General features: G+C 30.1%; 1 protein-coding gene across 6 annotated transcripts in view; it reads right to left on the reverse strand.

Annotated features, from left to right (window-relative positions):
• The window catches only part of LOC112599563 (homeotic protein antennapedia-like), a 158,064-nt gene that overhangs the window by 43,336 nt on the left and 88,726 nt on the right, over positions 1–26,002 (reverse strand). Inside the window, exon 1 of one of the 6 annotated variants that reach the window (XM_025346537.1) lies at positions 19,346–19,640. The exons of 3 other annotated variants lie outside the window; for them this stretch is intronic. The gene's annotated coding sequence lies outside the window, so the exon portion shown is untranslated. Of the gene's footprint in view, positions 1–4,774; positions 5,071–17,383; positions 17,405–19,345; positions 19,641–26,002 lie in introns of those variants that run through there. 2 more of the 6 variants (XM_025346528.1, XM_025346511.1) reach the window with 2 other exon arrangements.

Here is a 26,002-nt window from a genome sequence, read left to right on the forward strand (position 1 = left end):
TTTGGGATATTAGTTCAGGAGAGTCTATGTACATCAATAAATGTCTGAGGAAAATCAAATAGCTTCAATCTTCTGTCACCTAACGTATTCCAAGTCTATGCATGACTGAGAATAATCGTGGGTGGGTGATCAATTTTAATTTGTACGCTGCAATATTGAGGAACTTACGTTGAACACGTTCAACTTGTTTACCACAAGAAGTACCCGATCCCAAACAACAGATCCATATTCTAAAATCGACCTCACATAGGCACAAATATAAAGACTTTAAAGAAGACACTAATTTAAATTCACTACTATATTATTATTATTATTATTATTATTAGGTTTAGGATTTTCAGTATTTGTATGGAATTTTCGTATAATTCAATGAATAGTAACAAATAAAATATTTTGGAAATCCTGAATAAACATTTAAAATTTAAATTTAATATAACAAAATTCTGCATATTTCTACATTAACTAAATTTTAGTGTTTATTCTAACTATTCTGCAGAAAATTATATAAAAATATAAATTAAATATTAAATGCCTATACTTTTCAAATATTATGTAATTTTGTGTATCTTCATTGATGATAATTTATTACAGTATGATTTATTTATATAAAAGATTAGATAACATCAATAGAAAAGTATATAATTATACAAAAATAGAATTTAAATAATTATTAGTAAGTTAAATTTCAATAATTCAATCTTTTTATTACTGATATATTTTTATTTTTATTGCATTTTGATAATATTTGATCTATATTTATGTATTATTATAGTTTTAGCCAAAATTAACTATAATATTATTGTGTAAAGATTAATTAAAATGTTATTACGAAGGCGCTAATAAAACATAATAAGTTTATTTATACTTTTTATCACATTTGAACAAATATACTGTGATCAATTATTAAAATGTATCTATACTCCATCAGGTAAAGATTTTAATTATTACATGGTGTGCTATAAATTGTAACTTTATAATATCTTAATGTTTTCTGCTACTTTTTAACGAAAATACCATTTAAGAACTAGGTAGTACATGCATAGTTTACCAAATCGGTTAAGACAGAAAATCAATCCATAGAAAACAACTGATGTGTACGTGTATAGGTGTGTCAACATGAAACAACTTCAATTATAGGTTATGAGTGAACTTACTTGTGATTATATTGGCATGTACATTTGGTCTTGTCAGCAATACGTAACTGAACGGCAACAGATCAAAAAGTTAAAATATATACCTATGCATAAAAATAAGTTTATAAAAATAAAAATTTGGCATTATTAACTCCGGCAGTGTTAATAAGCACGCGTGTTTTGGCAAAAAAAATATCCAATTATGAACTAAAGGTGTTTTCTTATTATATTATGTTATAAAGTGTATGAACGATTTATTTTGTGTTCCATATTATAATATATGTAGAGAAACGTATTGGTAAAAGTACTTTGTACAAGTCTTACACGGTAGATGAACGTATATGAAAAATAAAACAATTTTTTGCACCGTCGTGGTACGATGGTTTTTTTTATTGTATGCGGTGTTTCGTTCGGCCAAATTGTCAAGTCTGGTTTTATTTCTATATTTTGCCGCCAAACATACTTGGCACTGATTGTGAATATGTATATACATGTATAATGTATACCTACACGCTCGAGCGATTTCCCATCCACACCCAACGTTGCTGAACACCGAAAAGTATTTATTATATTATATTCTTGTTTTCATGATTTCATTGTAAAATTGTATAAAATAATATCAAACAAAGCACGATAAGGATTTTCTTGAATAATGTTAATCATGTATATAGTATTGAAGGACTGAGGAGTATTTAACGTTTCGTTATTAACGTGAAAAATGTTGAATCAGCATAAATGTTTTGTGAAATCGATCTTGGAAACATTATCGTAGGTATATAATATCAACTGTGAAATGTACGCAAAACTTAGTTTTCAGTTTTGTGACATCGAAATATCCATATGGTTACACAGTAGGTACACACCATATAAAACAGTTAATAATTATATTAATGTGTATATTATGTTATATACGCAGAAACATTGGTCTTGCTCGGTCACACGATATAATATACACAGTCGATAAGAATTATATTAATTTATTATTGTTGTTTTTTTATTTCCACAAATATTATTGCTGTTTAGAAAAATTCCGTTGGCGCGATTACAGAGACCACCGGTTGCATACTTAATTGTATAGCTTCTCAGATAAACGAAATAATCGTATATTATATATTAAATAAAAATATAATTATAAGCACAAATAATAACGTTCTAGAATTTGAGGGTATTCGACCATAGCACACATTATTGAAATCTACTAATTGATTGGTATTGACGTCGTGTTGTAATAGTTTTCGACGGGTGTAAAAATAAAATTAAAAAATTACTAACATGAAAATTTTGAAAATTTTAGAAGTTTAGTAGTTGTAAAACTTCCTGATTGGTAGGAAAAAGTCAGTTGAAATCCGATTTTAGATAGGAAGATATAATAGTTTCGTGATTTAGTCGATAACTCTTGAGCCAAAACTTTCTAATAAATAGCTATATCACTTACAAACAAATTTAAAGTGTATTTGTTTTGTTATTGTACATATAAATTGATTAGAAATGTTTCTTTGTCGTTATGGAACTTTCACACTAGTTTTCATTAATACATGTGTACTCTAAACTACGGTATTTCTAAAGTTATTTACACTTAAAATCTTTTCGATAATGTTAGAGAATATTTTTGGTTTTAAAAACAAAACTTCATTATTTCATACACAAATTCATAACAATGATTTTTAAAAATGGATTCAAAAAGTCACCAACGCAATATTGTAGTATATTATTAGTAAACGCGTTTACACTACATTCTTCGTTCCGCCTAATCGAAGGGGGATAAGCACATCGTCGTTGTCTTTGTGCGGTTTCAAATAAAGGGTTCTAGGGACACCCTTTAACAAGTATGTCCCCTGTTATACGTATCTACGATATAATATAATACTAATATTGTTATTCTACTCGAAAAACACCTTTAGATTTTATACACGCCATCGCCGTAGCGACACGTATTATATATTATTATCGTACACACTTTCAATAGCAAACTAATTTTTATCTAATATAATAATATATTATAAAAAGAGGCGGACGCGCGTCTCGCAGTTTTTATTTTTCGTTCAACTGTGAGAACTTGCCGCAATTAAATTCTATCCTATAGATACGTTGTAGGTATACACACACACACATATATATATATATACATACATAATATAATATAACACGTTCGTGTGGCGCGTTAATTCGATTAATTATTTATGAACGGGACACTTCCTTATTCGAATTGCTATACGCGCACACATACTGCTCAACAGCAGTTGTATTTGATCGGACCGGACGTGCTTTTATACAACTCGTTTAACAGGGTGCATTATTATTATTATTATTATTATTATTATTATTAAATACTCATACACACGATTTACAATTGCACAAAGATAAATCGCACGCAAGTTATCTATATATATATATATATATATATATATATATAAATATTACTATGTCGTATTTTTAAGATTTGTACACGCTTAAAAATATTTAAAAATGCTACTTGCATGTATTATAAAATGTCAAACACAATTTAAAATATCCAGAAAAAAGTTTATTTAGCGTGGAATAAGATATAGGCATTTTAATCGTATACAAAATAATCAATAATTTGCGATTGAAAATTAATAAAGACACGAAACATATACTTCTATATCAGAATAAAATCAGTTATTATTATTATAATCTTAAGCAATTTTACATTTATTAAAATCAAGAAACATATTATACTATATATTATGTTAATCGTTAGATCAATGAAATTTACATCAGGTGAATATAAAATATAATATTATAATATGGTTCATGCGTTCTATCTACGGCGAGTGGCAATGGTATTATGGTAACATAACATTTACTCATATATTATAAATAATAGATAATCTATAAGTTTTTCTTAATTGTTCCAAAATGATAAACTACGGGTTAACATATTTTTTATACCTGCTATGAATTAATAATTTTTTCTAATATTATTTTACAATGCACTTATGCAAATTAATTTTTATTATACAACTTAAATTTGATGCATTTAAGCCGATTACTTAAAATTTTGTTCAAATATCCATTATTAAATAATTAAATGAAAATTATTATTATTTATTTTATAACAATTATTAATAAATAGTGATCAGAATGGTTACCAATTAGTTACTACTAGTAACAATGATATAAACGGGGTAATAACTGTCCAGAAAGCTACTTCTAAGTATTTAGTTTAGGGATGGCTTATCCATTCAATATTATTTTTGGATAAAAGTACTAGATGATAGTAGATGTTTAAATATTCTATAATGCTCACGAATAATTGATCTTGTTTTTATTAATGCGTATAACGAAGTTAAAGATAACCTTCAGTAATAGTAATTTTATTGCTTTTCCAGATAGTCCAAATAATTATTGTATTGTATTTAATTGTAATAACGAAATTATTTAAATATTTTTTTAACAATTGGATAAGAGTAATAATTCATAACTTTAAGAGTAAATGGCATTCAACATTCCTAAACATTTAACTTAATAATAAAAATGTTGGTGAACTTTATCTTATGTAGCTGATCGTGATCAGTAATTTATAATTGTTTTTAAAAATGTTTACATGATATATAACTATTAGTTACAAACCTATTCACATGGGCTTTAAGTATATTTAAAAAGTTATTTTGACTTACCCCGCGACATAAACGAACGACTTCTGCGGTTGTGACGGCGGACAGACAACACGCGGACGACAACGGAAAATTCCGCGGAGACATAATAATACCTACACCGCGAACGACGGTCACCGGTGTTGTGACGTGGTGACGGCAACAGTCAAAGACGACGACGACAACCGCGATCATACCGACCCGCACCCCCACACACGGAACCTGCCAATCAATGTTCATTTCATAGCTATTGAACGACGGAGAAGAATGAACGGACGACCGGACGAAAAGGAGAATAATAAACAACGACAACGACGAGAAGAGAAAGATAGTCCGCGCAGCGATGTCTTCGAGCCGCGTCTGCCAGGTGTCGCGTCCACCCACGCATGGGGGTCGGGCCTTGACGACGACACAATGCACCGGCCGCCTCAGGGTGTACGTGGACTCACGTACATAACTGGTATAGAAACAGAGGTATAAACCATGTATTGTACATGCCTAATATATTCGAAGATTATTATTGTTATTGGGTTCATTCATCATCGCCGCCTGAGCTGGGTAGAGGGGACGTGTATTATAGGTGCGCACCAAGTCTAACCCGCGGCAACCTGGGAGACGTGCATTTTTTTTATGTTTTTCTCTTATTGTTTTTTGGACATTTTTGCCCAGACAGTATGTTCTGTGTATCATAACGTCTAAATACTTTTAGCCAGCCGCGTGTTTGAAAAAAAAAAATATATATATATATATATTATATACATATTACACGCATTTGCACCCCGCGGGGTGAAATATACTGAAAATATATGTGTGCGCGTCATTTTTCAGCTTAGTCAACGTCAAAACGATATCTAACGCATGTACTGTACTCATAATATTACAGTACATAAATTATATTCGATGTAATATATATATAATTATAAGGGAGATTCAGGACATGTGAAAAATTAACCAACTATACAATCGACAAGATGGCGGGTATACGATATAGATAGTGCTTCTGAGACAAACCTATTTATCCTTTTCTATTGAAAGACAAAAATTATACATAGGTACTATATATTATTATTACATATGTTTAAACACTAAACTCTATAGTTGTTTGCGTGCGCGGTTGCTTTTCTCATATGCAGTAATTATTATTAAATAATTTATTATACATACTACTTAGTGCTTATGTCACAGAAATTAACTAAATAGCATTAAAAGGTATTTTTAAAGTAGCAACAACACACTGAACAATAACTATAAGAAATAACTAGATTTTAAAATGCGTTAAAAATATTCAAGTTTTTTCTTTGTTATTTTAGTGTAGATAATCTGTTGATTTCGTATTGAAAGAGAAAAAAGTTTTTTTAGTTTTAAACAACGCAATAAATTGAGTTTTTCATCTTTCGAAACAATGTTATGCGATTTTAAAAGAAAATCAATTAAAAATTTTCTGAATACTGAATAAAATTATTTTGATAATGATTACACAAATAATGATAAACCAAATATGATTATACCCACAAATACTTGTATAAATATGTAGGTACTCCTAATATTTATCTCCAACAACATATTAATTATGTAATTATAAAACACATTTTGTATTGAACCAAGATTATATTACATACGGATCGATGAGGAAATAAATTATACATACTTGAAAAATCATTGAAATATTAGTAATTTTAATGATAAATATTTTGTAATTATAAATATAATATAATACGGTTATTACAGTAACATCTTTAAAAAAAACGGTTAAAATTAATAATTTTAATTCATAAAATATATTTCTTTTGTATACATTTTTAATTTAATAGTCCAAAGCAGAATATTTTTCGGATACATTTTGTGTAAGTATACAGATCGAATTTCGAATGAATAGGTAGTTAATTATTTATAATTTATTATAAATTTTAGATGATAAGAATGAAGTACACAGAAGTACTTTTAATATTATGATGCAAAATTCTAATCGTCAATATTTTTAATACTTTCAAATTAATCTAATAAACTAATATTTTAAATTTTCACACTTACAGTTTAAAATACTTCAAATAATATTTTTCTTTGGAATACAAAATGAAAATATGTATTTTATCATTTCAATAAGTTAAAAATTTAGATAATAATAATAAAAAATATGGTTTATTTTTTAATATTATAATCTTTTGATTATTTTAAAATAAATTAGTTATAAGTGTTATTAGTTAATAATTATTGTCTTACGTTAAAAAACCATTCTATATAATATACATTTATAAATGATATAAATAGTCTAGGTATACTTTATAATTTTATCACTTTCGAAATAAACAACAATAAAACGTGTATAAAATATAAATGATTATATTATTACAATATATTATACAACATTGCTACCATTTATCAATTAATTGGTGTGTGGAAGAGAGAAAAGAAAAATAGGCACTTTATTAATTATACTTTTTTGTTTCGTCAACTCGTAGTCACATGAATGTTATCACACATATACACATAAACATATTTTACATTATTTTATATCCATCCCATTGCAAACAAGCACGATCGGTTTTTTTTTTCGCGTTGAACACACGCACTGCAGACACTATTAATATTTGTATTTACCAGCTCGACATTTTTTTCAGTTATATCCCGTGTTTAATTACCATCATCTGATAAAACAACAACACGCATTATTAAACGTTATGTCAGATCAATATCGTCCGCATTTGTATGGTCTGCAGGCGCGTAATGTATATTATAATTATATAATATAGGTAAATGTTATGTCAACGTAAAACCTCGTCCTCGTATATAGCTATATAGGTACTTACTAACATTATATACCTAATATACACACATTCGCTACCGACACCACATTGATTCACCTGGTACATATGATAATATTATAGCGAGACATCATTTTAAATACCTAGTATACAATAGAAAAACAATAATGTCAACAAATTTGCATACGCGCGTATGGGGTACTACAACACCGGCCTCAGGAAAATGTTTTTGGGGATGGAAGGTGGGAGGTGTCTATGCATTATTTTCATTGTTACATTTTTTTTTTTTTGTTTATTAAGTCGGTAAAATAAGCTTTTATATCGTCAAACTCGTGTGCGTGTATGATGCGGCGTGTGCTTGTGTGGGCAACAACTGGCATGTGCCACTGTCGGACTGCCTCAAATAAGCTCATTATTATATAGCTATAATAATGATAATATTATATTTAAGCGACTGCTACAACAGTCCAACAAAATACGCGACCAATTTTCGTTGGAAACAATTACGTACATCGGTTTGACGGACGAACCGATATTGTCTTTTCGGCTTTGTTTTGTTCGCGACCACTCCAGCAGGACGAGACAACCAAGCTGCAACGCTATAATTTTACGAGCACATATAATACTTATATAATAATAATACGCAATTCGTGAAATACTCGTCGACAAATGTTTTTAAAGCACTATTGTATTAACGAGCAAAGCTTATTTTTTTGATTGTTCTTTCATCACGATAAAACACGATATTTTTAATTCAACGAATAATTAGTTATTCCCTATATTATATTAGTTAGATCGTCTGCAATTTTAACCCAAGAATTTTTTATTTATAATTTGACTAGTATTGTTCATATAACAAACTGTTGTTCCGTTTAATTGCAGTGAAATTAATTAAATTACATACCTAGAAATATAGTTCGCACGATAAAAGTACCTAATGTAAAAATGACACCATTATAAATTCACACGACAAATGCATGTTGTATAATAAAGTATTATTATTACATACCTTATTACAGAAATGTTTTAATAAATATTGGCGTATATAGACAATTTCTAAGAAGAGAAATTCAAAAATCTCGAAACAACGTTTATACATCAGATAAATGCGTTATCACATGGGGTGAAAACAATTTAAAACATGTTTACTAAAAATATCGCGGGTTACCCGAGAGAAATGGCGGCAGTATTACAGAATATTCATTTGAAATTCCATCCCCTAATCGTCCATAGTATACATAGGAGGAAGCCGGTACATATGCGACGGTAGCAGAGTGTCACATGTCGTTTGCGGAAATGGGCCGTCAGGATTTTTGAATGCTCTTCACCGCACCCCACCAAAATTTAGACAAAATATAGATTATTATACTATAAATCATTTTTATACTGCATACATGTATCACGAATGAGTGACATGTTTAAACTTGATTTAAATTTAAAATTATAACCTATACGTGATACACTCAGTATAATATATACAACAACACTGTTTGCGTGGTGCATGTGCGAGAATAAGTGTTCGCAAACCCAAAGCCAAGTTTATATTATATTTTATATGATATATATAAGTATGCAGACGAATCGATTAGAGTTCGCAAGTTTAAATAAAACGAGAAATATGTTGATGTGTGTGTGTGTATGTAAGAGAAAGGTAGCAGAAGAAAAGAGAGTATGGTGTGATAGAAAGAGAAAAAAAAATGTACTCCCCCCCCCATACTCGCATTCACCACGGCATCGTCAGAATCATATCGAACACCTCCTAGCGGGGGGTCGAAATTCGGATTTTCTGTTTTATCGCCGGGTACACAAATATATATATATATAATAGCACACGCAATATATATAAGCTCCATTGTTCTTCTTTATTCGCACTCGTGGCGGATACGTCACGAGACCGGGCCCTGCAGGGGCTGGATTCACTATATAATACCATATATACGTAGGTATACGCGCGCAGGACTATACGCCGGAAGCATTTTCCGTTACGGCAGACTAACTTTCACCGTACCCGCCGGCACCCGTCCGACCGCCTACGACCGACTCCTCTCTGTTCTAGACGTATTTATGAGCTTCGCCTATATATTATACAACGACGAAATATATATATAATATATTTCTGTGGCGCACACATATATATATACATAATATATACTCAAAGTCTTTGCCGACAGGGAGGCGGTAAGGCATTTTTTCCTACTTTGCTTTTTATTTTTTCTCTTCGTTTTTCACTCTGCAGCGGTTCACTTAGTTCGAATTTATTAAAAGAGTTTCCGTATCATACGCGCGCACCAGAAACGATTCTGTCGACACCGGAGGTGACGCCTCGCCTGAGAGACTACCGCCATAAAGTTATACCGCCATACATAGGTATTACGGAAAAAATCAGAATCTAAGGTATTCCGGTGCAGTTGAAAAAACAGCGAAATAAATATAAGTATATTACAACCACGAAGCCCGAGCGGTCGGATAAAACGCTGACACCCATTATAGTTGTCGTCACGACTGCTGCAGTTGCAATGTCGTGCGCTTATATTTATATCCAAATAAAAGTAAGAAAAAACCCATTATGAAACATCATGTTATATTTAAAGAAATTATTTTCTAGTTAATATTATTTTTTACACGCGTATAAATATATTTCCGAAAATTTCCGACAAGAAATTCATATACAGATATATATTTTTGTTTTTACTTATATAACATAGTTATTTAAACGTATAGGAAATTGTATAGTGTATACCATATTAAAATGATGTGAATATTCAAAATTTGTACCACAATGTATATAAAAAGTTGTGATATTACCGGTCAAAGCATGTGCATATTAAATGGAGTAATGTACGTAGATCTACACGAGTCGTCCCAATGAGCATAAACTGAGTTTAAATGCTATAACAGCGGTATAAATAAATCATTTTTGTTTTATATATTCTCACAATTTGGGTCAGTAAAAGTTATAGAATCGAATCAAAACAAACATTAAAAAAACAATTACCGCACGCAACAAGTCGAGGCCGCTTGAGTGCATTAAATTCACAACTGGGATTGGTAAGTAGATACACGTTATTTTAATTCATGATTTAGTGATTTTTTTTTTAAATATCAACATAATATATAGGTAAGTATACAGTTGAATTTTTTCTGTAACGTGGAAGATAAATATTATTATGGTTAAGCACTATGACGGTTACAATAAGTTTATTTTTTTATTATTTAATAATACATATTATGTTAATATACTTACAGAGGAGTTCTTTATATACATATAGCTAAATACATGTCTTAAAAAAATACCTAATACCATTAATTTAATTAACAATGATATATCTTAAAAATATTTGATTTTGTATTACGAATAAAATACAGATTTGACTACAATAATTTAAAGCACTGGTGATCATTAATTGGTATAAGTAAAAAAATATTAGAAAACATATTATACAATTTTATGTAAATAACAAACACAATTATAAATAAAATAAAGCGACCATTAACTGAAATTAAATTTATAAGAAAAAAAATATATATAATATATTAATTACTTATAAATATTTTAAATTGTAATACATAGTCAATATAGATTGGGTATTTATATCCATAGGAGGTGTAGTGGTGACCGGTGGGGTAGTAAAAATAAGGAATGGTTGCTAATTTTGTGCATGGTACGTGGGGAAAGATAAAGGCATAGAAAGTGCCATAAAAAAGAGATGTGATGTGTCTATGAAAGTGTTGGCCTCTATTCAGAGGAAGGCTAAGATAAAGATATTAAGGGTGGAGGTGTGGAACGAATAATTTCAAAGTTATGTTTTGGGTGTTTAATATTGAGTAAAGACAGTATAGAACTAGAATCTATTTTGTTTTCATTTAATATGTAATTGATCACGGATTAGGTATAATGGATACCAAATTATTACCTCAAATTATGTATACTATTTTAAATTATTAGATAGTATATTTTTCAAATAAATAAAATTCAATTTTTGGACCAATTAGAAATCGTAATAAGGGTCACCTGTTTTTTACTGTGGTATTTTTCAAAATTTAATGCGTAAAAATTAATGGATATTTCTCTATTTTTAGTGTATTGATTCGTAACCCAGCAATAGTAATATATCAAATAATAATAATATTATACTATATAAATTATAAAATTATAAAATTGAATTGGTGTGATGTGGTGTATAGGTACGTATTAAAATATACAAGTAAAATTATTATTTATATATATATATAAATCATACACACATGCCTAGGTAAAGAATACACGCAATGGGATGAATTACGCACGCATTGCGTGTACAGGTACGTTGGTGAATATCGTGAGGACTATAAGAATTATTATTATTATTTGTATAGGTACTGCACATTTCATATTATAATATTTGTATAATATCTCTCTCTGTATATGCATAGTCTATTTGCGATGTAGGTATATAAGTTTAGAACGCGCGTGTCGCAAACGGCATCGGCACCGTATTATATACTACTTTATACATCTTATTATAAAATATATAGGTAATATATTTATAAACAAGAATATATTATTTCTACCGGAAAGTCTTGCGATGCGTTTCCAATGCGCCATAAAATATGAAAACGACATTATTATTTCATCGGAAAAACGCGATGCACACGCACACTCATAGTATAATAAAAATTGTTATTATTATATTATATTATTATAATATATATTATTTCCGCGAAACTGTCGTTCGGATGGGACGTACTGTACTAGAATCGCATCCAAGGAGGGGGCGTCAGTCAGTTTTTGGAAAACTATAAAAAAGAAGTAGTACTTGGCACGCGGTAGTTATTTCTTAACCTCAACTTGAAAACAATAATAACAACAACAGTTAAACGTACATCATAATATAGGTTACGTACGATAATTGTATTTTTATAAGCCCACTGTGGGACGCGGTGAGACGATAACAACGGCGATGGCGTCATCAGTAACGACGCGCAAACGCACGTCGCCGCAGCTGTCTCGCCTATATAAATCTTGTACACACCGTCGTCGTCGACGACGCGGTTATAACCTCCGCTGGGGCGAGGCGGCGGTGGTGGCTCGTAAGAACCTATTTTATGAGGCCGTTCCAGACGACCTTGACTCCCATTCGTATATATACACGTACTTACACACGAGTTATATTGTTTCATCGTCGTCGTTCTTTTAGCGTTCTATATATATATATATATATATATTACTACGTAGTTCGACCCCTAACTCGTTCTGCGCGCTATCGCAATAAATTTTGTGATACCGTTTCCGCGGAGAGCAACACGCCTCGAAGTCACGACGATAAAAACCCATTCTCGTCAAGACGAATATTTTCATTCATGAAAACAACGCGCGGGCATTATATTAACACACTCGTAACCAATCTGTAATCATATTAATATTATTATTATTGTTATTATTATTATAAGTATGCGGAAACTCGCGTATACCTATATATATATACCTAGCCGCACCGGTGTACAGTTAATTATTTATGTACACATACCTACGTCACGCGGTAGTGCGGGTACGACCGCGTAAGTATCATAAACGCTTCGACTGTGGTTTTCAAAGTCGCGTACCTTTCGGCGTGATGAGTGATGGCAATAGTAATAGTATAATATAGATCGCGGATGGTTTTGGGATACTTTTTTTTTTCCACTCTCTCGGCGGGCGGCGCGCGCACATCTCTCCGGGCGTGTGTACTGTACGATATGAAATATGGAGTGCGAAATGGCTCGTGCGTTTTGGCCCCGGCGGCGGCGGCGGCGGGGATGATATGCGCGACACAGCGATGTATATACGCGTATACGCGGCGTTCGCGGTGGAGCGGCGGCGTGCGCGACGGTGGTAGCCGACCGGGACGCCATCGATCTTCTGTCTTGTCGGCGCGCAAAAGGGTCCGTTCGCGGGCGGACCGGTGGCGGGGAGGACCGGCCGACCGGCGATGGCAACCCTGTGAGTACGTGTGTATATTATGATACGCCGTCTCTCTCGCTCATTTTATTCGCTCCCGAGTTGCAGTCACTCGTACGCGCAACCACCATCGCCGCGTTGAAAATAATAATAATAATAATAATAATAATAATAATAATAATAATGCGTTACAAGACGGCGACCCGCGATAATAATATTATTATTTATTATATACCTTAACGTACAACTATACGAGTTGGTAGGTGTAAAACGCTTAGTGAATAACTTGGTTCGCACTTTCTTCGACAACAGATTTTGTTAACTGCGTATTCAAATGCCCATATAATGGGTCGGTGTAAATTGCGTCCCATTTTTAATTTTTTGTGTAAATTGCGGCCAGGGTATATTTTGTATAAATATAAACTACGGCCGAGATAAACTTTGTATATTAAATCAATTTATTAATTAAAATCAATATTTTCCTTCCCATTTTTTAGAATTAAGACTAGCAAATTAAATGATGTAGTATTGACATGGTTAAAAACATTCGTTTTGCTGTTTATTGCTTATAATTAAAAAATGTATTATTAAAAATTACTAATAAAGTATTAGGTAGAAATGTGTATCATTAAAAAATATATTATTAAAAAAAAAAAAAACTGTAATTAAGAAACTGATAAGATTTTGTAAGATAATTTCCGCACTTAAGTTTAACCAAGTATAATTTTATTTTTGCTTGCAATTCATACATTTTTTCATGTATAAATGTTTCTTTTTCAGTCATTTTTTTTTTTGATTTTTGTTTCCTGACTTCTCAAGCTGATATCTACATTGTAGATTATTAGTTATTACTAATCTTTAAATTATACAATGGACCGGAAATCGGAATATTCCGGGCCGCAATTTACGTATGTTTTAAAAGTACATGGGCCGCAATCTACATAGTATATGACTATGACCTTTTTTGGGGGAAGCAATTTACAGACTCCGTATATAATATCCAATATAATGTATCAACTGCTGCAGTTATCGTTTATGTGCATGCGTTTAATGCAAGATGAACCGCAATTATTAATATGTGTACACATCACATACACACAATGTATTAATAATCTTATATAATATGATGATTGTTATTTTTTTAATATATAAACGCCTCAACTATACAGTATAATATTTCCATCGACTTTTTTTTCTTATTATTATAAAATTGAATAAGTAGATAAACCTATAAGTACCTATTTAATTTATACATAGAGATACGTATGAGATCTATGTATATTATTTTTACAATCGTAATCAAAAAGTATGTACGAATTGAACACAATAACATTATTACGTAAATCTAATTTAACGCTTCAACGTGTTTTTAAAAAAAGTTTTTCAAAACCTGCTCTTTTTATGCTGGAACTTTTTTCAAAGTCTTTGTCTTTGTGTAATTCTATCACCAATAAAAAGATTTTTTTTTTTTTTTATAACAAAAAGTTATAATTAATGAATCTAAAAAAAATTAATTATTCGTGACTTTTAGGTTATATAATTTATAAGTAACATAAAATATAATGAAATATACGCACAACATTTTAAATTATAAATATATGAATTAAGATATAATGATTTATGCTAGTAAAAAACGCGAGTTCTTTTAAAAAAAAAATCAGCTAGTAGTGATCTTAACAATTTTTTAAAATTTAGATACTCCTAAATTTTTTTTTGAATACTGCTTTAATTTTACGATATGATGACATATTAATGCTATATAATATTAAATAGACAAAATAGCTAAAGAAAATAATATTGCTAGTGCAACAGGTCCGTTGAATAAATATATATATACATATATGAATAAAATATGTAAATATAAACTATATAGGTATATATATAGTAGAATATACGTTAAGCGCATTAGAAATTACTAAGAAAGTTGTACATTTGCATGCATAAATATGCACATATTGTTGCTATATTATTATTATATTGTTATTTTCATTACACTATAATATCAACTATTTACCATTCTCAGACATTATTACAATATAAGTTTAATATATAGTAATATTTCGAGGTATACAAGACGCAAATACTATAATTAGTTACTGTTTATTATTATTTTCAATTAAAATGGTTAAACGGAATCTTTTCCTCGCTAAAACGCACCTGTATGAGTTATTGCTTATGAACTACTTTTAAGCAATATGATCTACATAATAAATCTAAAAATGGGACACCTATCTATTTTTATAGAAAACATTTACAACAAAATATTTATACATATTGTATAATAGATAATAATAAGCTGTCGATATCATTATTAAAATTTAAAAATTATTCATATTGCAATCAACTGATAATATACTTTTATTATATATTACCTGTAGGTATATGTTATAAAAAATAAATTGAAAATAAAAACAAATTATTGAGTATAGATGATACCTAAATTAAATTTAACACCATTTTATATTATTTACATATACAACCTAAATGAATAACTAAAATAAAATAATAAAAAAAAATATTTTATATGAATTTTAAGAATGCGAATAACATAATTTAGAAAAAACATAATAATATATATCTATGTTACTACTAAAAATTATGTAAGAAAAATATTTCCATAAACCTTCATAAATTTTTAAATAATGAATGTTGAATGATTAAAGAATCACTCTGTATATTTAATAATTTACTGTCATAGAATAAATTTAATTTTTCGATATCTTTAAAATAAGAATATATTTTGCAGAATAAGATATTATCAATCATATTTAATACTAATTGATAATAAATTACCAATAAAATAAGGTTATATGTACTATTATTATAATAACTAGTTACCTATTATGTAAGGATAAATTTATAGTCATTTTTTCAAGTAGGTATAAATATTTTAACTATTAAAAATTTTAATAATACCTATATAAAACAAAATCTTTTCAACATTGTAATACTTCATAGATAAAAATTGATTTAGTTTTTAACATTTAATATCTTGCAAACATTTTATAAAAGTTGAATTTTAAAAAGGTTAAAATAAATAGGAATGGTATGTATAGTGAATAATATCATGGAGGCTTTATTTACATCTGTCACTTTTTTAAATTAATACGTAAGTTTTTCTATTATAGGTATAAAATATATAGCTATGACTTATGAAAGTAAATAAATTAATGTACATATTTTTACAAGAATCAACAAAAAAAATGTTATATTGAATTAAGCTAAAAAGTGTTGGAGAATAAACATTATTGTTTAGGTATTGTAGTTTATAAAATACTAAAATACCAATATATTATTCTAAATTATTTTTATTTTAGAAAATTTAAACGATCAACAGATGATAATATTTATAATGAAGAAGACCATAATCTGTTTATTATTTACAAGTATCTATATTTACAAAGAGTATTAAAAAAATGTAAACTCGATCGTATGTGATATATAATTTGAATTCAATATAGTTTATCATTATACACAAAAAACTTTTTTAAATGTAACAGGATGTACCTAACTGAAATCACTGACAACTGTATAATTAATTTAATTTCTGTTATAATAATTTTATAAATCACAAATATTAAAAATATAAAAGGTTTTTAATAAAGTCATTAGTTTATATTATTATATTTATGATATACTTCGTTAATTATACATCAGTTAAATTTGCTGTTACATCTATTGCATTTAAATAAACGCGATACTATATTTTGTTCAAGTAATGCGACTAATATATAAAGTACTTTAAATGATATAATAATACCTATTATAATAAATGTACCATGATAAACCAATATATATATATATATATATATATATATTGCTCAATCAGCAATATTATTAGATACTATTTTTCTAAAATATTTAAATAATGTTCGAGGTATATTGTACAGTATTAGCTTTCTGTAGATATTGAGATCAATTTAAATTATTAATATTTACTGCTAAATTACTCACCGTTTGGCAATCGTTTGTACAATACTATAATACCTATGTGTACGTATTAAATTAACTTTTCTTACCTGAAATAATAAAAAATTCAAAATTAATAATATATATTAGTACATTACATATAAATAAAATTAAAAAAATATTTAGTTTATAATCATATGAGTATATAAAGTATGGGTGATAGTACTATTCTTCGTACATACACAGTAGACAAGGGAGATAAGAATAAGTGTTTAGGTTGGTGGGCTTTTAAAGGCGCCCCGAGGGATGCGAAGTCCCCGGAAGCGGTTACCGCGGCGGCGTAAAAATTCATTAGGAACAGACAAGCCAGCGTGATGGACGGCCACAATATATATACGCACCCCCCACCAAGGCACTGAAGCCCTCTCGACGTCAATTTGGAATTAAAAATAAAACAAAATGTGTCAATACACCTTAAGGGTATCTAGATTTAATACCGTTGCCCATAAATCGCCGTCGGTTTAAATAAGCCGAAAAAAAGAGAGAAAACTGTAAGCACCCTAGCTGCTGTACAACACTCGCTATTCCTACAGCGCGGATTTTCATGTCTCGTTTAGAAGACTGCGCGATTGACGTTTAAATTACAATTAAAAACTTCTGTGGGCTACATGTTGCTTTTTTTATATTATTTTGTAGGGTATATAAAATATTGTGACACAATTGATCACCATGATTTTTTCTACCCGCCGCCGACAGTAGGTGGTTATAATTCTGATACTACAATTGTGAAGAGCCACATGTCTATTGGTTCACAAAAAAAAAAATGAAATAAAAAAATACACATATTTATATATTGCCAAGTCATTTGTATCGTTCCAGTTGTTTATGAGGCTGACGTTTCGGCATGTTCCGATAAAGGGACGTCAAAACATTAACATTTTTTTTATTATAAATAAGGGACTCGGATAAAAAAAAATACTGGAGGGTGCGTTCATTCTACAAAATAATATTAAATCCTAACAAATTACGGTCTACGGTCAAATACGTACTGTCAAAATATTCAAACGCGGTGTACAAATATTTTAAACGTATGTAATGTACGTAAATATGATAATATATTTTTTTTATGTTATCTATTCTATTTTTAACAAGGTCATCTTCGAATAATTAGAAAATCAAAAATCCTAATTTTAAAAATATTTATGTTAATTTGAACACAAAATTATATCCAAACAAAAAGATTGATAAATAAGCTGTATTTTGTAAAAAAAATAATTAAATAATATCTCATATATTATTATTTGTTACATAATTATAATATATTTGTAAAACGTGTTAAAAAAATGTATTTTCATTTTATTTTTTATCAAGGAAGAAAAACGTTTTTTGGTGTTGTTACAAATTTTTGAAATTCAATGAATGTACGAATTATCCGAACTATACAAAAAGACGTCCAGTACGACCTATACGCATGTATATTTGAACCATGAGAAAAACGGTTCACGAAAAAAAAAAATAATCGAAAAAAAATGCAACATACGTTTATAAGAAACCGTATAGGTATTATACGGGAAAAAAATGACGCAAAGAATGTCCACCTGTACTCCTCTTTATTTTTTTCTTCGGTCTATACCAGACAATAGCAAAAGCGTATTCCCTCTCCTTCTTTTACACATACATAGAGGTCAGGTATTCTCAGTTTATATCGGAGTTTTCAGACTTCAAGTAAAATATAAAATATATACATATACTTGTACGTAAAGACGTGTTTAAAAACGAATAAAAAAAACTGAGTGATTATACTTTATACGTTTCCCACTAACAGGATTCTAACAAAAAAAGTTTTATAGGTTCACTATATGTATATTACATAGTATGATCGATGAATGTCTGCATCGTTAACAGACGACATCACCTAGCAGTTGCGTTATGAAATATAGATTGCGTAAGTTTATCAATATATATATATATTAAGTACCAAACGTCTATACATCACGTAAGTCTTACCTTCATATTTTGTTTTCTAAACTACAAACGAGCCATGGCGGTTATGGAAACTCGGCAAAAACTGTATGTGTGTCTGTTTATCGTGAGGATTGGAAAAAAAGAGTAAAAAAACAGACCCGTGACGGAAAACGACACCGGACACTATAACGATTTTGCAACCGTGATACCAAAAACTTCACACTGGAAACGAAAAATAAAATTTCAAAACACCGATAAAGAGGACCATGACGGGCGGCAACGGGCGCGATATTCGGTTGTTTCGCGCGGCAAGTGTGCGGTGTATGCGCGTTGTAGATACGTGCGGCGGGGATACTGCCGCGAAGCTTCGGCCGCCGAGTTTTCCCCCTCGTGTACCGGCGGCGCGGCGTCGCGGCGCGTGGCGTTACACGGCGCGAAGACGCAGGCGCGTTACGCGCGCACCGCGTTACAACCCGTCGTCGTCCGTGGCGTCGTGAGTCACACGCGAAACCAACACTGCACATACTCCCCCACTACACACCCCTTGACGTGAAAATCCACCCTCTCCCACGCATTGTGCATGAGCAAACTATACGCATAAATGCAGTTACGTATTTTATACACATTGTATACTTGACATAATTATTTGACAAAACAAAAAAAAAAAGACAAAAATCCAAAACTGTTTAAGACGCACTTTATCTTAAGCTTGATTTATATCCCTAATAATTTAATTCAATACCCGCAATGTTATTTTTATGTGAAATTGACACTTTGAAGGAATATAGGTTTTCGAGGAAACTCGAGATAAGTTCATCTATATATTACGAGCTTTCGGCTGCGAAAGAATGACAATAAAATATGTTGATACGCTATCAAAATATATGACGTAATAAATAATAATATAACAGTATTATAATTCTCTACAGCATATATTTAAGCACGCATACAGAAAAATATTTGGGAGGTTGAACCTCCAGACCCCCCTTCAATAAACGTGCTTGAGAATAACATATTTTAAATTGGGCTAATATCTCATGTAGTGGGCAGTAGAACCTTAATCAGACTAGGCAATACGAAATGTGCAGTCGAAACATAGGCAAAGGCTAATTGGAATTAATCATAGGTATATAATGTTTATTATTTAAACATTCTCATAGTCCTGTATTCTATTAAGATATTATAGTAATACATTCACATATTATATAATGTAAATGTTTTATATAATAGTTGATTTATACAATTATCTATAATACCCCTTTTATGATCATCAAAGTATCAAACTTCATTAATATACTGTTTAGGAAATACAGACAAATGTATAAAATAAACAGCCTGTTACAATATTACGTGACAGATGATTGTCTTAATTTTATTAACGTGTTTGGTCGGCGAACAGATATAAAATATTTACCTATTATGAATGTATTATGCAACAGTAATTACAAAATTGTAGAACGTGTGAATGCAGTTAACTGTAGGTATAGTATTAAACAATGTACATCAAACGAAAAACATATGTATGATAATAATATAATATAACAAAAATGTATACATAGTTGACTTAGTATTATAATAATAATTGTTTTTTTCTCTTCTTAATATGATACGATTTTATTGTATAAACTGAAGATAATAGAACGCATAATATATAAATCCGATACGTATATTAAAATATTATATTTCATAGCACAGTTATCAGAATATTCAATCTTTCAGTACAATATTATGATTATTTTTTTATACTTATGTATTGGAAAAAATTGTGAATATTATTTAATATTCATAGTTTTTATATATCTATGTGCGTATTACATACTGCTACCGTCGACACCTCAAGAAAGACAATATTGTACTCGTCGTATATATAATATCGACGGTGATTAGTATATATACAGTCGTACAAACAATGCAGGCACTTAAAACTCATATACACACGTAGAATAGAAAATGTGAAATATCTAATTACAAAATATTCTTTAAAATGTTTTACTATTTACTACTTATATAATTTAGTCAAGTCGATTATAATGCATATATTAAAATATGATTGGACCTTGCTACTGTTAAAATATTTATATCATAAATGATCACAAACTTTAAAAAAATATTAAATGTTAATATAAAAAATAAAAATAATATTATTAGTAACATTTATAGTAGAGTAGTGGTATGTTTGTGTGTGTGTGTGTGTTAGTTTTCCTATACTAAAAACAATTGTTCAAACATGTATTATGTAGCTTGGTAAAGCAATCTTGCGTGCACTATTACTAAACACGCGATCGACTGCCACAGTTTATAATATGCATTTAGATAATAAAAACACGAAGAAAACAATTTTTATGTACACAAGTAACGCACTATATTAATATAATAATATATGTACCTATCTATGTATAAATACAAACATTATATTTTTAATAATTTAAAAATACGTTCTATATATATATATAGTTTTTTTATTCGTCCTTTTAATTATGATTATAATAAATAATCGTAGTAGTTAATTTAACGAGAAAATAAATACGACTGTACAAGTACTTGTAGCAGTAGCTTGTTGTACAGTATATTTTTAAATATATACTTGGCAAAAAATATTTGATATAAGAAAATTCAATTAAAAGAATTTCAATAAATAAAAACTATATTATATTACTATATCACGTTCCAATAAAGATTATGAATGTATTTTGATTCTTGGAAATAATAATAAGAATAAGTAAACCAATATAATTTACATATCATGATCGCGTTTCCTTGCACACCTACTACGCGATTGTAGAGATCGATAAATTGTTGCAACAGTTTTTCGCTCGCTATTTTGATTATAGTGACAGCTTACGTGTTAGAAATCCTTGTACTTTTTTAAGTTGAATCGTCAAAACTAACGTATAATGTAGCTATAAGAGAAGTTGAATAAAAATATTCTTAATAATAAAGGATCGAGCTGTTTTGTTTTACACCGATTCCCACATCTGCACGTAAAGATACTGTATACGATGACGCACATGTCGCGGCGTTGGTGTGTATTATATTATTTTACAATATGATATTATACACATATAACTATAACGTGAATCGAGGCCGAGAACGATTTCAATTTACTATTGCCAATTTTAATTAAACAATATTTTTTCGTTAGTTTTTTTTTATCGTCTGCTCGAAATCAAAGTGAAAATTTCCACATGCGTGTCTCGTTAGGTCATGACGAATCTCGTCTCCTGGTTTTGACGCAAATTTATCGACGACCGAGCTTATATAATATATATATTATTATTATTGTACACATTTATGCACGTCAATGTGTGTGTATTTATTTGCGAGAGTTGAGAACACACACGATGAAAACGGGCGGCAACGACTAATTAAAATAGCTGCGCCAGCAGAGACCAGGGATTAAACGCGCTCGAGTTCACGTAAATTCAAAAAGGTCATTTTTACGCGCCAAAAACAAGGTTATTTTGGTATATACATCATGCATAATTATTATACATCACGCACTCATTATTATATTGAAAATAATAAAAGTATAAGCCGGTATACCAAAAGTATCATGTACACTGTACAGTTTTAAAACAACCACAAATCTATATCTATTCTACTGTGTAGTAGATATAGTAACCGGATAGAGTAGATACCTATTACTCCGTACTCCCTATAATAATGTATATCCGCACACGAATGCGTAAACAAAAAGAGTAGAAATAGGTAAGATATTTAGTATTTAGTTTACTATAATATACTACACCATGTATTCGACATAAGCAACAGTTGGGTCCTTATTCGGTTAGTTATAGTCGTCCTCGTCCAGTGATGTTATATAGTCATTGTTTTTATTCACGTGAAGCTATATAATAAAAGCGTTTCCCACCAGTCGTATCATGACTGAAATAAAGCCTACGTACTTCCTAAATCTACGTATGCACACAGACAATGGGCACGTCACAATAAATCACTCGGTTCGTTTATGTAAAATAATGCAATTTAAGAACGCAAAACAAGAATGTACCTATAAGTACAACGTATATCATTACGATATTTTATTTTTGGGTGACCGTAAACCTTAATATACTAAGAAGTTTGAAAGGATTGTAAAAAGCGTTTTATCCAAAATCTCGTTTCAACTTTAACTATTATGTTTTAAGTACACACGCGTGCAACACATACACGGCGACTTAGGTAATACCACAGTCACGCGTTTGTCATTGTTATGTTCAATTTTATTATACAATATATTTCATGCTGAGTTTTCTGTTGAAAATTTTCCGCTACATGTATACTTGTACTCCCCGCTGAATCATTCACAAAATATAATTTAAACGAAATGTTTTAATAAAATTTTACAGCATTTGTTTTACCACATTTAATATAGGTAATAATATTATGGTGTTATATCAGATGTAATTTTATTGCATATATTTTTTTTTATTATTGCTTAGAGCCTGATAATAAATTATAATGATAAAACTGCTGTGATTTTTTTCCGTTGCTATACATACGATGATCTGATCATATCACTAAAAGGTCTTATTATATGTGACATTTATGCGATGTGTTTATAATATAATGCCCCAGTATAATTTATATATATTTTAGATAGGAAATCAATACGACATATTAAATAAAAAGCAAATTTTTTTCCCCTAATACCCTTTCAACTTGGCATTTTATAATTATTAATTATAATAATAACACCACCGTCTAATAATAGCGAGAACCCGTGGCGAGGAGGTTATTGTGGGTGTGGAACTTTGGGGTCATAAATATGCGAGAGGAGAGTGCACATTGACAAGAGAGATACCTCCACCGCTTCTCTCGCGTCGTTTTCTGTGTGATAGGCGGCAGAGGGAGGGAATGCAAATTAAATATACGGACGCGCGTGCAACTTTGACTGTGTCCCATAAATCACCAGGCTCGTTGTCACCGTCTTGTCCCCGCGTTCGTTTTTCAGGGGAGGTTCGAAAACTTTTTGGGTACCCGCCAAATCTGTCGGCTCATGATCGATACGCCAACTAAATACGCTAAATAAAAAAAGAGAAAATAATAATAATAACACAACTTTCCAAAATGTCATACCACCTCTGCGAACAACGGCTTAAGACGTTTTATTCTTAAGGTGTATTCGTTGTATATATATATAGATAAATATGCTGTATCACAGGAAACGTATTGTGCAGTAGTAGTAGTTGGAAGACGTCCAGGTTTGAATATACGAGGAAATTCCAACGAATATATCAATACGATTTTTCGATTTTCATAAGTTTCTAGCTATCAAATAAAGTACGCCGACGGCTTGACCGAATTTGGCAAAGCCGCGACGATGCAATGCTGCGGTTACCCCTGTTTCTATTTTAACAGTTTTTATACAATAAATTGCGCGCGGGCTCGGTCTACACATTATAGTTTACGCGTGCGCATTTCTTCGGCCGTTGTTCGAAATCATAGTTGGTTTTTAGAAAAACCTAAATTTAGAGGTGTCACATGAACATGTAGGAATCCCGCGAGAGAATCCAGAAATAAAAATCCGTCCCTGGACCTTACGCGCGTAGGAGATTAATAAGGCGCTGCACCACCGGAAAAACTATACACAGCGTCCTACGACCTACTACCAAACCACCACACTGCCACCTCCACATCATCAACACTACAAGTCGAATGTACCACTTTTTTGTTTATTAATTTAAATCCGTGGAAAAGAGTTAAAAAAAAAAAAGATCCTAGTAAATTTGTCTTTTTGGACCGGTGACGTATTATACGTTTTCCCTGTTCAAATCCTTTTATATAAAACGGTATACACTCTAAAATATTACCCTTTAAAGGTTCAACTTTGTCTTTTAATAACGCTTAATGAATAGAGGGAAGAGATGAAAAGTTTCAAACCATTAACCATGTAAAAAGACGACACGGAGCTCACCGCTATAAAGAGCGGTAATTTTTTTGAAGGCGACTATGCCTGAAACCCGCGCAAATATTTAACAGCAAATTATAATTTCTAGAAAACCCGATCGTAAATCTTTTGCTGTTTTGAAGGACCACAAATAAAAAAGTTTTTATATTAATTTTTAATGGAAAAATGTGACCTGGTATTGAATAATAGGTACATTATTTTTAGCGACAACTGTATTTGTATAAATTCATGATGCAGGCGTTAAAATATAAAAGAGATAAAATAATAATATATTCTAATAATTTACAGAAAAACGAATAACTGTTTTTAAAATAAAAGTTTTAAAACTTTAAAACACTATTTAGTTTGACTGATTATGCATACCAAACTAAACGAAACCAATTTATTATGGATTCAACATTTAAAAGATCGCGTAACATAATAAGAGCTAGAAGAGTAACTTGATAAAATATTCATAATTCATATTTCATCCATGTACGCTATAAAGTATGAAGTTCTCGATTGAAAACCCCAGCGGGTGAATAATTTACTAATACATTCTCAGTCGATTTGTAACTAAAACGTAAATTTACAGTATGCGAGTCAAAAATAATAATATCCAAGAAGAGATATTATTTTAGATCTTGCTCATATTACCTATTATACGTAACACGACTTAAACAACAAACTGGTTTTGATTTATTCCGTATGATTTTGTATTTATCGCAAACGTGTAATTTAATAATATCATCGGTAATTATTGTTAGTACTCTATTATTATTAGATTTATAATTCTAATCTATTGACAATTG

Source organism: Melanaphis sacchari, unplaced genomic scaffold, assembly GCF_002803265.2.
Source record: "Melanaphis sacchari strain LSU unplaced genomic scaffold, SCAv2.0 Contig0_pilon_pilon, whole genome shotgun sequence".
Classification (NCBI taxonomy): domain Eukaryota; kingdom Metazoa; phylum Arthropoda; class Insecta; order Hemiptera; family Aphididae; genus Melanaphis; species Melanaphis sacchari.